A 16,556-nucleotide genomic window follows, 5' to 3' on the forward strand; every position below is an offset into this window, starting at 1 on the left:
GCGGTGATAGGCCTCACAGCCTGCATTTTATGTCATTTCAGGTAGGATCGTTGAGCATCCCAACCTCTGTCTCCTGTTCAGAAGTGATCTCCAAACATCCTCCCTTCCTTCAGAACACTGGACTTTATATCATAAAGTTGTTTTACTGTACACGTGGAGATTTACAGCAAGTGTTTCTTTTTACCACCATACCGATGCCAGTGGCACTCTGTGCTTGTTCTTGAACCTAATCCAGTGCTACATTGAGGTGATACTTGAGATCTTGGGATATTGTGTTGCGCTGTGGTTTCATGACCCTCTTGGGAAATGGCTCTCCTCTTAGGGTTTCTGGGACAACTTATCAGCGGGCTCCATAGAGTGCTTGGCCTAGAGCCAAAAAAAACACATGTGCTGTTGCTGGGAGATAAGATGACATCATGAAAATAGATTCTAGCCACGGCACTTTCTCAGGGTCCTAGATCTAAGTGCCCACTGATCAACGGTATTACAGACCTGTTATCAGTTAGATCCTGCAGACCTGCAGGGGTATGGTAGCATAGTGGTTATGTTACTGGACTAGTAATCCAAGGTCTGGATCCAGATTCAAATTAGATTCAAATAATCTAGAATAAAAAGCTAATATTGTGACGATGAAACTACTGGATTGTCATAAAAACCCATCTGATTCGCTAATGCCCTTTAGGAAGGAAATGTGCCACCCTTACCCGGTCTGGCTGTGTGTTCTATGTGAGTCCAGACCCACAACAAAGTGGTTGACTCTGAACTGCCCTCTGAAATGGCCTAGTATGTCATGCAAAACTGCTGCGATAACACAGACTGCAGCCGTTCAAGAAGGCAGCTCGCTACCAGATCTCAAGGGCAATTAGAGATGGGCAATATCACGCCCACATCCCTCGAATGAATAACAAAATCAAAAAGATCTGACAGATTTCGCTCCACAGTGCTTCAAAATTGTTTTCCATCAGTTTCTCCAAATACTCCACTGATCAAAGCATCAACATTGGATGCACTGATTGTGCTGGAGGACAGATACAGCTGTCCCATCTACTCCAGGTAATGCTGCATTCTGTCAAATCGTTCTCCGATATTGGCGCCAATGATGCTATCTGTCTTATCTGATGTCCCTCAGTGCCTCCATGTCAATTTCCATCTTTTTAAGTCTATGGGCTCGGGAATCAGCAGTTGATTTCTGTGGAGCCACTGTCACATCACACTATTTCTTCGGGTCAGCAGTAGCAGATAGCTTGTCTTGACCACTGTAGCGAGAAGGTTAAACTTCTTCTTGCAGTGCAAAGGAGCTCTGGGGTTCCAGGAGGTATCCCTAAAAACCTTTTAAATGCTACAGCTAAATTGCATTTCCCTTCATGTCAGCAACAGTAAACCATTCCAGAATGGAAAAAAACACTGTAAATCCACCCTGAATGTCCATTATCCTCCTCTAGGAAAATGTGTTGGGATGCTGGCAGTGTTATGTGGCCAGGCGGCAGATCTGCCCCACCAAAGCAAAATCCAGACCAGAAAGCTCTGCAGACGATAGGCTCCAGATAGATAAACTTTAAGAGTATTCCAGATAATGGAAGTAAAATAGTGTAAAACTATATTCCTGTTCCCAGCCATACTGGATTGCTCCTCGAAGTCTACTTGTCCAGAATTTCCTACCACTGGAACTAAAGACAGGAAAAGTTGGAATCCTGGTAATTATTATATTTAACCACTTTGAGTAGGTGAGATATTGCAGTGTTATTAATGTATATATTATCTCAGGTTATCATCAGTTGTATATCAGCCTTCTATAGCTATATATGATAAGTATATGGAGATAATTTAAATTATTTCTCTATGCTCTTTATGTACAGTTCACAATCACAGTGTTTGGGTAAACAAACATTAAAGAAGGGGGTTGAAGTACAAGAGTAAGGAAGTCTTGCTACCATTGTACCGGGCTTTGGTAAGACCACACCTGGAGTACTGTGCACAGTTTTCTGGGAAGGATATACTTGCCCTAGAGGCAGTGCAATGAAAGTTCACTAGATTGATTCCTGGGATGAGAGGACTGTCCTATGAGGAGAGATTGAATAGATTGAGCCTATAATTTCTGGAGTTTAGAAGAATGAGTGCTGATCTTATTGAAACATACAAGATGCTGAGGGGGCTTGACAAGGTCAGAGGTTGTTTTCCCTGGCTGGAGATAAAGGGTTGGTCATTTAAGACTGAGATGAGGAGGAATTTCTTCATTCTGAGGCTTGTGAATTTTTGGAATTCTCTATCACAAAATTCTGTGGATGCTGAATCGTTGATTATATTCAAGGCTGAGATAGATAGATCTTTGGACTCTAGGGGTATGGAGATTGGATGGGAAAGTGGAGTTGAGGTCAAAGATCAGCCATTATTTTATTGAATGGCAGAGCAGGCTCATGGGATCATATGGCTTACTCCTGCTCCTAGTTCTTATGTTCTTATATTCTAATATTCTAAGTAGATGTTTCTCACTATTTTATTTCCCTTTCTGTAATATCAATGATGAATTATGCTCTTTGTAGGAAAGATTGATTTGGGATCATACATATATCACAGTTAATTACTTTATGGTGAAATTATAAAAAAACAATTCAGGTATAATCAAGTGAAAAGCATATAGTTCACAATTCTTTACAGTATATTGCAGCTCTGACAAGAGCTACTAATCAGCTGATGTCCTGCCTTAAAATCCTCAGGACTTAGTGTACCGTTAACTGTACAACAAAACAAATTAATTTAACTTTATATCAGGAATGTATTACAGTGTGGTTCAGTTATAGATGTGGCTAACATTTGTAAAAACAAGACCCAACTTCCAAATTTAAAGTAAATAAGAGTCACATATCTCCTTGGAGCAGAGAAGACTAAGATGAGATTTGATAGAGGTGTTAAAAATCATCAAGGGGTTATTTAGAATAAATAAAGAGAAACTGTTTCTAATGGCTGAAGAGTCGATAACAAGAGGGCACGGATTTAAGGTGACTGACAAAAGAACCAGAGACAACATGAGGAATAACTTTTTTACAAAACAAGTGGTTGAGATTTGGAATACACTGCCTAATAAGGTGGTGGATACAGATTCAATAGTAGCTTTCAAAAGGGAATTGGATAAAGAGTTGAAGGATAAGAAATTGCAGGGATGTGGGGAAAGAGCGGAACTAACTGAATTGTTCTTCGAAAGAGCCGATACAGACTCGATGGGCCGAATGAGCTCATTCTGTGTTGCACTATTCTATGATTCTATATGCTAACTTCTGTAATGAAAGCTGTATTGTTCTATATGTTATAGTTGGATAACATTCCAGATGCCAAGTTGAACTGCAGTAGAATGTGCATGCATCAGATGTAGGCTACATGATGTAAATGGCATTTTAAAATAAGCATACAAAAGGACTTTTATAACTGTTCCCGCCAATTAAAATCGACCCTTTAAAAACTCTTTAATCTATTCACAGATTGAACAATGTGTGAAAATAGTTCATGTGTCGTTCTGGCCCCTTCTTGTGCTGAGATGCAATTGATCCATCTGATTGTTCAATGTATTGGTACAAGACTCTGTTAAGAATAATTAATTAACTGTCCAGTTGTTATAATGCAGCGTAGTAATCATAGCTGGTAAGTCTGGTGCAGTTCTTTGCCCTTTTGTTCTGCTCATCTGGAGAGCTTTGGTTTGGGTTTTTTCAACTTGTTTAGAGAAGTGGTGGATGCTTGCTTACTTGCAAAAGTCGAGAACATCTTCAAAGGCAAGAGTGCACAAGTAAGTTTTTTTTTAACTTCTTGTATGCTTGAATTACCTGAGCTTCCAATTTCCACATCAGATAGCAGGCCATCTGGTTAACAAAGTTTTCCTTTCTTATTCTAATAGATCCACTTGAAGCATATTGAAAGGAATAAGAGGAGAGGAGTCTCCTCTTTGGGATGGAATTCCTGCAGTGTGGGGCTTCTGCCCATACCTCCACATCTATTCCAGCCCCAACCCATTTTCCTGGGAAGAAGCAGGCAGTGGGGTTGGTAATGGTGGGGATGGAAATCTTGGCACTCTCAATTTTTCAGTCAAAAGTGAGGAACATCATGAATTGGGCACTTGACCTCTGGGCTCGACCTACTCTGCGATTGAGTGAGGCTCGATGCTGTGCAGTTTGCCTTGCAATATTTACCCTACATGTGTAACTAACTGTACATGAAAAAGATGTTAAAGTCTGTATTACAATTCTGGTGTAATGAAGTAAGGGGTTATTTCTCTTCCCGTCGATCTGAAGCAGAACCTGTGAATCTGTAGTTTTGTGCAGCTTTATGTAATTGGCATCAAACAAGAAATTATGTACAGCAATGCAGTCAGATGAGGGTGGAGTTTTTCAAGATTTAGCATGAGTACATATTAGTGTTCTGCAGCGTTGCATGTGGTTTGGATGTAACCAAATGAAATTTCCTGAGTCGCAAAATTTGGAGGTTTCGTGCTGTTAAGGCCGTTTTTGTAAAAAAAATGGCGGCTGCCTCGCTTATATCCGCTTCCGGTGCAGAATGCGGCAGCCGCCATTTTAGGCAGAATGAGAGCATTGTCGTTGTCTGTGCTCGCCGCCCACATTTAAATGATGCAGATCATGACGTCAAACAAGGGCAACGCCTGAATTGACAGCCGACCTGTGATTTTTGACATTGCCTCTCTTGATACAGCACTTTCCAAACTTATCGAAGATTGTGTGTGCTCCAGTACAACAGAGATACTGCCAGCACTCCTTAAAAACACATATGACTTTCAGGTAATTTTAGATTTTTGCTTTTGGACTTTGTTTTTACATTTTATTGGAGTAGTGGCTTGATGCAATACAATTAAAATGATGTTAAAGTGTGCAGGAAGTTCAGGGAATGCTGCTGGACATTTGCAAGGCTTTGGTTGTTGAAGGAAGGCCTCTGAGAACATCACTTGCTCCCAGCCTGGAGGCTCAATTTCAGCCACCTTGGGCTGAGGCATCACGTGGAGATGCAGAAGAGGCAGCAAAGGGGACAAGCTGCTCGCAGAAGAAGGAGGAGAAGGAAGTAAAAGAGGAAACAGCAGAAGAGGAAAATATAGAAGGAAGGAGGCAACCTAGTCAGTTCCTTTTTGGCCGGGATATCCGGTGTCAAATCATTCACTTTTGGTACCTGTAGTGTATGAAATGATGCAATGAACTCTGTATTGTGAGCCAGTGACTAGGTGTAACCTGGTTAGTCTTTAATGGCTTCCAGAAGTGAAGATACAAAGGTGCAGTTAGGATTATATACCGGGCCCAGCACGAGTGTACCGATGACCCTAGGACCTCTGACGGTAGTGCCCCCTGGTGGTGGGCAGACATTATATTTATACACATTACATCATTCCTCCCCCCAGTTCTTGGCACATGTCCATTTTACAAGTTCAGACGGTCCGGGGCCCTTCGCTCCCTGGTTGACCGTCTCAGTACAATCCCAGTGCTTTCCGAGTCTCTCATGACTTGGGGCTGGACGTTGACCACAGTGGGTTCTTCTGGTGGCTGGACGTGTGTTGGTTGGTCATCTAAGCTCGCGGTGTCATCGTCCAACTGTTCCAGTTCGTCAGTGTGTCTTAGCTTGATTTGATCAATGTGTTTTCTGCAAATCTGCCTGTTCTTGAGCTTAACCATATACACCCGGTTACTCTCCTTATCCATAACATTGCCTGGGAGCCAATTGGGTCCTTGACCATGGTTAAGTACATACACTGAGTCATTTACAGATATGTCGCGTGACACTGTGGCGGTCGTGATACCACTGCTGGCGTTGTCGTCGGGTTTCGACATGATCATTAAGGTCGGGATGGACTAGAGAAAGCCTGGTTTTGAGGCCTCTCTTCATCAACAGTTCTGCAGGCGGGACCTCGGCGAGCGTGTGTGGCCTTGTCCTGTTACTGAGCAGTATGTGTGACAGGCGTGTCTGCAAGTAACCGTGAGTTACGCATTTCAGGCTATGCTTGACGGTTTGAACTGCCCACTCTGCTTAACCATTGGACACGGGTTTGAACAGGGCTGACCTCACGTGTTTTATGCCGTTGCGTTTCATGAACTCTTGAAACTCCAGGCTCGTGAAACACAGTCCGTTGTCGCTGACAACGATGCCTGGCAGACCATGTGTGGCAAACATGGCTCTCAGGTTCTCAATGGTGGCAGTGGAAGTGCTGGATGACACGATCACATATTCTATCCATTTGGAGTATGCATCCACCACCACAAAAAACATTTTACCGTGGAAGGGGCCCGCAAAGTCGATGTGGATTCTAGACCATGGTTTGGATGGCCATGACCATGGACAGAGCGGAGCTTCTTTTGGGGCATTGCTTAACTGCATGCAAGTGCTGCACTGATGACGCATGACTCTAACTCCGAGTCAATGCCAGGCCACCAAACATGGGACCTGGCGAAGGCCTTCAGCATGACAATACCGGGATGCGTATTATGTAACTCACATACAAATCTCGTCCTGCCTTTCTTGGGCATTACAACACGATTACCCCACAGTAAACAGTCGGACTGAATGGAAGGCTCATCTTTGTGACGGCTGTACGGTTTGGTTTCATTACCCATTTCCTTGGGGATGGTCGACCAGTCCCCGTTAAGAACACAATGTTTTACAACCGATAGGGTCAGATCCTGGCTGGTCCAGGTCTTAACCTGTTGAGCCGTGACAGGCGACCCTTCACTCTCAAAGGCATCCATGACCATGAGTAGCTCTGCAGACATTGGCATTTCCACCTCTGATATGGGCAACGGTAACCGGCTCAATGCATCAGCGCAGTTGTCGATGCCTGGTCTATGGCAAATTACATAATCATAGGCAGATTATGTCAGTGCCCACTTCTGTATGTGGGACGACGCGTTGGTATTGATACCTTTTTGTTCCAAGAACAACGATATAAGCGGCTTGTAATCAGTTTCCAACTCGAAGTGAAGCCCAAACAGGTACTGGTGCATTTTTTTTACCCCATAAACACATGCTAAAGCCTTTTTCTCTACCATGCCGTAGGCTCTTTCTGCCTTGGACAGGCTTCGAGATGCGTATGCAACTGGTTGTAGTTTGCCTGACTCATTGGCTTGCTGGAGTACACAGCCGACCCCATAGGACGACGCATCACTGGTCAAACCTAGACGCTTGCATGGGTCATACAGTACCAGTCGCTTGTGGGAACACAACAGATTAATAGCCTTCTCAAAGGCTCTGTCTTGAAGTTCACCCCACGTCCAGTCGTCTCCTTTCCTGAGCAGCTTGTGCAAAGGCTCTAATACTGTGCTCAATTTCGGTAAGAAGCTACCGAAGCAGCTGAGAAGACCCAGGAACGAACGCAGCTCTGTCACATTCTGGGGCCTGGGCGCATTTTTGATGGCCTCTGTTTTTGCAGCAATCTTTCGCCCAAAGAATTCAACCTCTGGTGCCATGAAAACACATTTCGAACATTTCAGCCTAAGTCCCACTTTGTCCAGACGACGCAGAATCTCTTCCAGATTGTGCAGGTGCTCTGCGGTGTCACGACCTGTGACTAGGATGTCATCTTGGAATACCACGGTCCTGGGGATGGATTTCAATAGGCTCTCCATGTTTCTCTGAAATATGGCTGCCGCTGAATGAATGCCAAAAGGGCACCTGTTGTAAATAAACAGTCCTTTGTGCGAGTTGATGCACGTAAGTTTCTTTGATGATTCAATCAGTTCCTGTGGCATGTAGGCCGACGTTAGATCCAATTTGGTGAACGATTTTCCCACGGCTAGCATTGCAAAAAGGTCATCAGCTTTCGGTAGCAGGTACTGATCTTGTTTTGAAACTTGGTTGATCGTGACCTTGTAATCTCCACAAATCCTGACCGTGCCGTCGCTCTTTAACACCGGAACAATGGGACTGGCCCATTCATTTAATTTGACCGGTGAGATGACCCCCTCGCGTTGTAGCCTGTCCAATTCGAGCTTGACCTTTTCTCTCATCATGTGCGGGACTGCCCTGGCTTTGTGATGGATGGGCCTTGTGTCTGGGCCTAGGTGAATCTGCACCTTGGCTCCCTTGAAGCTGCCAATTCCCGGTTCAAACAGTGAGGGAAATTTGCTCAGCACTTGAGCACACAAATTATCATAATCCGCTGATGACAAAGCTTTGATATTGTACCATTTCCATTTTATTTTCTCGAGCCAACTCCTGCCGAATAACGATGGGTTGTTGCCCGGGATAATCCATAACGGTAGATCATGAACCGTTCCCTCGTACGACACTCTTACTGCTGCACTACCGATCACTGATATAAGCTCTTAGGTGTCGGTACGCAACTTCGCAGTTATTGGACTCAGCTTGGGTCTCTCTGCCTTGGTCTCCCACAGCTTTTCGAAAGTCCTCTGGCTCATTATCGATTGACTTGCACCCGTATCTAATTCCATGGATACCGGTACACCGTTTAATTTTACCTCCATCATTATCGATTGGCTCTTTGTTAGTAATTTTACCTCCATCATTATTGGTTGGCTCTTTGTTAGTAATTTTACCTCCATCATTATCGGTTGGCTCTTTGTTAGGAACGCACGTACGCTATACACTTCTTCCTCAGAGCTCTCAAATGCCTCGGGCTGCATTGCCAGATCCACGTTGAATTGATCATCATCCACGTGGTGCGTCGCAGCTCGCTTGCTCTGCTGTGGACACGTCCGCTGAAGATGCCCCGTCTTCGCACACCCTCTACAAACTGCCTGAAGTAGCAGTGATGGGATCGGTGATTTGTAGGGGGTGGTGTGTGTGTCAGGTTCTCTTCTGACCTTCTGAGCGGTTCGATTCGCTCCCACTCCCTGGGTTCTAGACTTTGGATTTATTTGGGGATGTGACAAAGTGCAGCAGACAACTGGTTTTGGTGCAAGAAACTTTGATTTTATTTAGGAAAAGGAAGGACAATGTCAAAACTTACAATCTCTAGAAAGAATAAGGAACACTATTTCACATGCAAAAGGGGTTATAGAAGATAATACACCTCCCACCTCCCAATGCCTAAATCTGACTCGGTTAAACTCTAGGGCAACAGGGATAATGCTCAACAATCCTCTTATTTACAGTTAGCAGTGGTTCATGATTTCGTGGTTCGCTGGACTCTGCTTGCCATACCCCGAACGTCGTGGAAGACTTATTACTGCGTAGTCTTCAGTTGGTTGGTGTCCCTTGATGCGGTAGGGCGCGTATTGGATTTATGGTGTGAGTACCCACTTTCTTTTCGTAGGAGTAGGTTTTAAAGTTCTTCGAGGTAATGTTTTCCCCCATGGTAGCTCAGGGATAGCTTGTAGAGAGGAAAACTTTCGAATTTTCGGTTTCTTCTTGAGTATTTTTTGTTGATCGCGGTGGTTCGATGTTACCACGTTGGCTGTGGTCAGTTTGTTGCCGCGATGAGTTGGTGATGTCCAAAGTTACTGGGAAATGTTTTTCTCTGCCCGTTTGACGATGTTCTTCCTTCTTCGGTGGCAGAGCAGTGTGACCCAGGAGTGCTGTTGAGGCCGAAGGTGCTGAGGCTCAGAGGGCTCTCGAAGGCTGCGTAGCAAGCTGCTTGGAAAACTGAATAACCCGAAAAATAGGGCCTCAATTATACCTTGAGAGCCTTTCTAATCTGTGAGCCAAATCAAACCCGATTCTTTGTCTTAGTTTTGGCGGGCTTTGTAATTCTTTGTTGGATTTTGACGGGCCCGTTAACGATAATTTGTTTTCGGATGTGTCGATCGGTTGAATTCGGGTTGTGATTGTACAAATTATTTTCGGTGTTTACATTGTCTGCCTAGGTCTGGGTTTTCCATGCAGGCCAGATGGATGATTCACATTATGCATGTACTGGATGGGTTTCATGCTTAGAGCTATGGTGGCTACCTCTGGGTCAATTGTTGCTATGTTAATGTCTCCTGGGGAGCAGAGTTTTGGGGTTTACAAAATTCCCCAGTTAATTTGATTTAGCTCGAATACCCCAGACAGCTCCAATACCCAAAAACTGGCCTTTTCAGAGATGAATATTCCCATGTTTTTTGCAGTCCTTTTGCCTTGCAGACCCATGCATCTTTTAACAATCCCAAGTTCATTTTAAGCAGTCCATAATGGTCCTTCCTTAGGGTTTCTTCGCACAGAGGGGGAATCTTTGAATTTTGAGAAAACTTGAGTTTTACAGATTGCCCCCGCAACGCCAACACGTTGAGCTCGGATTTACGCCCGATGGCAGGCTTTGAGTGGCTCCCGTTCTCGCATACGCAGTTGAGTCGGCTCTCGATGGCGAACTTTGAGCGGCTCCCAGTCTTGCAGACGCTGTCGAGTAGGCCCTGCCATGTGCAGCTCTGCCGGCGGTCGATGCAATTTTGTACACAGTACTTGCTGTGGAGTTCCTGTTTTGTCGCTGTTATATATGTGGACTTGTATTTATCTGTACAGCCACCAGAGGGCTCATTCCCCAGTGACATAGAAATATAGAAACATAGAAAATAGATGCAGGGATAGGCCATTCGGCCCTTCGAGCCTGCACCGCCATTCAATGAGTTCATGGCTGAACATGCAACTTCAGTACCCCTTTCCTGCTTTCTCACCATACCCCTTGATTCCCCTAGTAGTAAGGACTACATCTAACTCCTTTTTGAATATATTTAGTGAACTGGCCTCAACAACTTTCTGTGGTAGAGAATTCCACAGGTTCACCACTCTCTGGGTGAAGAAGTTCCTCCGCATCTCGGTCCAAAATGGCTTACCCCTTATCCTTAGACTGTGACCCCTGGTTCTGGACTTCCCGAACATTGGGAACATTCTTCCTACATCTAACCTGTCTAAACCCGTAAGATTTTTTAAAGTTTCCATAAGATCCTCTCTCATTCTTCTGAACTCCAGTGAATACAAGCCCAGTTGATCCAGTCTTTCTTGATATGTCAGTCCCGCCATCCCGGGAATCAGTCTGGTGGACCTTCGCTGCACTCCCTCAATAGCGTGAATGTCCTTCCTCAAGTTAGGAGACCAAAACTGTACACAATACTCCAGGTGTGGCCTCACAAAGGCCCTGTACAACTGTAGTAACACCTCCCTGCCCCTGTACTCAAATCCCCTCGCTATGAAGGCCAACATGCCATTTGCTTTCTTAATCGCCTGCTGTACCTGCATGCCAACTTTCAATGACTGATGTAACATGACACCCAGGTCTCATAGAAACATAGAAACATAGAAAATAGGTGCAGGAGTAGGCCATTCGGCCCTTCTAGCCTGCACCGCCATTCAATGAGTTCATGGCTGAACATTCAACTTCAGTACCCCATTCCTGCTTTCTCGCCATACCCCTTGATCCCCCTAGCAGTAAGGACCTCATCTAACTCCTTTTTGAATATATTTAGTGAATTGGCCTCAACAACTTTCTGTGGTAGAGAATTCCACAGGTTCACCACTCTCTGGGTGAAGAAGTTCCTCCGCATCTCGGTCCTAAATGGCTTACCCCTTTTCCTTAGACTGTGACCCCTGGTTCTGGACTTCCCCAACATTGGGAACATTCTTCCTGCATCTAACCTGTCTAACCCCGTCAGAATTTTATATGTTTCTATGAGGTCCCCTCTCATTCTTCTGAACTCCAGTGAATACAAGCCCAGTTGATCCAGTCTTTCTTGATAGGTCAGTCCCGCCATCCCGGGAATCAGTCTGGTGAACCTTCGCTGCACTCCCTCAATAGCAAGAATGTCCTTCCTCAGGTTAGGAGACCAAAACTGTACACAATACTCCAGGTGTGGCCTCACCAATGCCCTGTACAACTGTAGCAACACCTCCCTGCCCCTGTACTCAAATCCCCTTGCTATGAAGGCCAACATGCCATTTGCTTTCTTAACCGCCTGCTGCACCTGCATGCCAACCTTCAATGACTGATGTACCATGACACCCAGGTCTCTTTGCACCTCCCCTTTTCCTAATCTGTCACCATTCAGATAATAGTCTGTCTCTCTGTTTTTACCACCAAAGTGGATAACCTCACATTTATCCACATTATACTTCATCTGCCATGCATTTGCCCACTCACCTAACCTATCCAAGTCGCTCTGCAGCCTCACAGCATCCTCCTCGCAGCTCACACTGCCACCCAACTTAGTGTCATCCGCAAATTTGGAGATACTACATTTAATCCCCTCATCTAAATCATTAATGTACAGTGTAAACAGCTGGGGCCCCAGCACAGAACCTTGCGGTACCCCACTAGTCACTGCCTGCCATTCTGAAAAGTACCCATTTACTCCTACTCTTTGCTTCCTGTCTGACAACCAGTTCTCAATCCATGTCAGTACACTACCCCCAATCCCATGTGCTCTAACTTTGCACATCAATCTCTTGTGTGGGACCTTGTCGAACGCCTTCTGAAAGTCCAAATATACCACATCAACTGGTTCTCCCTTATCCACTCTACTGGAAACATCCTCAAAAAATTCCAGAAGATTTGTCAAGCATGATTTCCCTTTCACAAATCCATGCTGACTTGGACCTATCATGTCACCTCTTTCCAAATGCACTGCTATGACATCCTTAATAATTGATTCCATCATTTTACCCACTACCGATGTCAGGCTGACCGGTCTATAATTCCCTGTTTTCTCTCTCCCTCCTTTTTTAAAAAGTGGGGTTACATTGGCTACCCTCCACTCCATAGGAACTGATCCAGAGTCAATGGAATGTTGGAAAATGACTGTCAACGCATCCACTATTTCCAAGGCCACCTCCTTAAGTACTCTGGGATGCAGTCCATCAGGCCCTGGGGATTTATCGGCCTTCAATCCCATCAATTTCCCCAACACAATTTCCCGGCTAATAAGGATTTCCCTCAGTTCCTCCTCCTTACTAGACCCCCCGACCCCTTTTATAACCGGAAGGTTGTTCGTGTCCTCCTTCGTGAATACCGAACCAAAGTACTTGTTCAATTGGTCCGCCATTTCTTTGTTCCCCGTTATGACTTCCCCTGATTCTGACTGCAGGGGACCTACATTTGTCTTTACTAACCTTTTTCTCTTTACATATCTATAGAAACTTTTGCAATCCGTCTTAATGTTCCCTGCAAGCTTCTTCTCATACTCCATTTTCCCTGCCCTAATCAAACCCTTTGTCCTCCTCTGCTGAGTTCTAAATTTCTCCCAGTCCCCAGGTTCGCTGCTATTTCTGGCCAATTTGTATGCCACTTCCTTGGCTTTAATACTATCCCTGATTTCCCTTGATAGCCACGGTTGAGCCACCTTCCCTTTTTTATTTCTATGCCAGACAGGAATGTACAATTGTTGTAGTTCATCCATGCGGTCTCTAAATTTCTGCCATTGCCCATCCACAGTCAACCCCTTAAGTATCATTCGCCAATCCATCTCAGCCAATTCACGCCTCATACCTTCAAAGTTAGCCTTCTTTAAGTTCTGGACCATGGTCTCTGAATTAACTGTTTCATTCTCCATCCTAATGCAGAATTCCACCATATTATGGTCACTCTTCCCCAAGGGGCCTCGCACAACGAGATTGCTAATTAATCCTTTCTCATTACATAACACCCAGTCTAAGATGGCCTCCCCCCTAGTTGGTTCCTCGACATATTGGTCTAAAAAACCATCCCTTATGCACTCCAGAAAATCCTCCTCCACCGTATTGCTTCCAGTTTGGTTAGCCCAATCTATGTGCATATTAAAGTCACCCATTATAACTGCTGCACCTTTATTGCACGCACCCCTAATTTCCTGTTTGATGCCCTCCCCAACATCACTACTACTGTTTGGAGGTCTGTACACAACTCCCACTAACGTTTTTTGCCCTTTGGTGTTCTGCAGCTCTACCCATATAGATTCCACATCATCCAAGCTAATGTCCTTCCTAACTATTGCCTTAATCTCCTCCTTAACCAGCAATGCTACCCCACCTCCTTTTCCTTTTATTCTATCCTTCCTGAATGTTGAATACCCCTGGATGTTGAGTTCCCAGCCCTGCTCATCCTGGAGCCACGTCTCCGTAATCCCAATCACATCATATTTGTTAACATCTATTTGCACAGTTAATTCATCCACCTTATTGCGGATACTCCTTGCATTAAGACACAAAGCCTTTAGGCTTGTTTTTTTAACACCCTCTGTCCTTTTAGAATTTTGCTGTACAATGGCCCTTTTTGTTCTTTGCCTTGGGTTTCTCTGCCCTCCACTTTTCCTCATCTCCTTTCTGTCTTTTGTTTTTGCCTCCTTTTTGTTTCCCTCTATCTCCCTGCATTGGTTCCCATCCCCCTGCCATATTAGTTTAACTCCTCCCCAACAGCACTAGCAAACACTCCCCCGAGGACATTGGTTCCGATTCTGCCCAGGTGCAGACCGTCCGGATTGTACTGGTCCCACCTCCCCCAGAACCGGTTCCAATGCCCCAGGAATTTGAATCCCTCCCTGCTGCACCATTGCTCAAGCCACGTATTCATCTGAGCTATCCTGCGATTCCTACTCTGACTAGCATGTGGCACTGGTAGCAATCCCGAGATTACTACTTTTGAGGTCCTACTTTTTAATTTAGCTCCTAGCTCCTTAAATTCATTTCGTAGGAACTCATCCCTTTTTTTACCTATGTCATTGGTACCAACGTGCACCACGACAACTGGCTGTTCTCCCTCCCTTTTTAGAATGTCCTCCACCCGCTCCGAGACATCCTTGACCCTTGCACCAGGGAGGCAACATACCATCCTGGAGTCTCGGTTGCGGCCGCAGAAACGCCTATCTATTCCCCTTACAATTGAATCCCCTATCACTATCGCTCTTCCACTCTTTTTCCTGCCCTCCTGTGCAACAGAGCCAGCCACGGTGCCATGAACTTGGCTGCTGCTGCCCTCCCCTGATGAGTCATCCCCCTCAACAGTACTCAAAGCGGTGTATCTGTTTTGCAGGGGGATGACCACAGGGGACCCCTGCACTACCTTCCTTGCACTACTCTTCCTGCTGGTCTTCCATTCCCTCGCTGGCTGTGGACCCTTCTCCTGCAGTAAGACCAACTCGCTACACGTGATACTCACGTCATTCTCAGCATCGTGGATGCTCCAGAGTGAATCCACCTTCAGCTGAAACTCCGCAACGCGGACCGTCAGTAGCTGGAGGTGGACACACTTCCCGCACATGTAGTCGTCAGGGACACTGGTGTTGTCCCCGTGTTCCCACATGGTACAGGAGGAGCATATCACGTGACCGAGCTGTCCTGCCATGACTTAACCCTTAGATACACTTAAATTGCCGACAACAATGTTAAAAGTTACTGACTAATAAAGAAAAAGAAAAACTACTCACCATTGCACCTCCCCTTTTCCTAATCTGTCACCATTCAGATAATAGTCTGTCTCTCTGTTTTTACCACCAAAGTGGATAACCTCACATTTATCCACATTATACTTCATCTGCCATGCATTTGCCCACTCACCTAACCTATCCAAGTCACTCTGCAGCCTCATAGCATCCTCCTCGCAGCTCACACTGCCATCCAACTTAGTGTCATCCGCAAATTTGGGGATACTACATGTAATCCCCTCGTCTAAATCATTAATGTACAGTGTAAACAGCTGGGGCCTCAGCACAGAACCTTGCAGTACCCCACTAGTCACTGCCTGCCATTCTGAAAAGTACCCATTTACTCCTACTCTTTGCTTCCTGTCTGCCAACTAGTTCTCAATCCACGTCAGCACACTACCCCCCATCCCATGTGCTTTAACTTTGACATTAATCTCTTGTGTGGGACCTTGTCGAAAGCCTTCTGAAAGTCCAAATATACCACATCAACTGGTTCTCCCTTGTCCACTCCACTGGAAACATCCTCAAAAAATTCCAGAAGATTTGTCAAGCATGATTTCCCTTTCACAAATCCATGCTGACTTGGACCTATCATGTCACCTCTTTCCAAATGCGCTGCTTTGATATCCTCAATAATTGATTCCATCATTTTACCCACTACCGATGTCAGGCTGACCGGTCTATAATTCCCTGTTTTCTCTCTCCCTCCTTTTTTAAAAAGTGGGGTTACATTGGCTACCCTCCACTCCATAGGAACTGATCCAGAGTCTATGAAATGTTGGAAAATGACTGTGAATGCATCCGCTATTTCCAAGGCCAGCTCCTTAAGTACTCTGGGATGCAGTCCATCAGGCCCTGGGGATTTATCGGCCTTCAATCTCATCAATTTCCCCAACACAATTTCCCGACTAATAAGGATTTCCCTCAGTTCCTCCTTCTTACTCTACCCTCTGACCCCTTTTATATCCGGAAGGTTGTTTGTGTCCTCTAAGAACTTACACAAAAGAACTGATTCCTGTAATCGGCAGTGCTATCGTATAGGTCTCCTACGATGGAGCGGTGCACTAGCTACCTCTCTGGGTGGTACCAGGCAATGGTCCCACGCTGCTTGGTCGGAGCTGGCTGGGAATGATACGCTGGAACTGGGACGACATCCGCTCATTATCGCCCGCTGACGAAACTTTGTGTGTCCAGGTCTTGAACAAATTTCCTTTGCTGTTCAAACCAGGCATCGGGAAATTCCAAGGAGCAAAAGCG

Source organism: Pristiophorus japonicus, chromosome 2 (assembly GCF_044704955.1).
Source record: "Pristiophorus japonicus isolate sPriJap1 chromosome 2, sPriJap1.hap1, whole genome shotgun sequence".
Taxonomy (NCBI): domain Eukaryota; kingdom Metazoa; phylum Chordata; class Chondrichthyes; family Pristiophoridae; genus Pristiophorus; species Pristiophorus japonicus.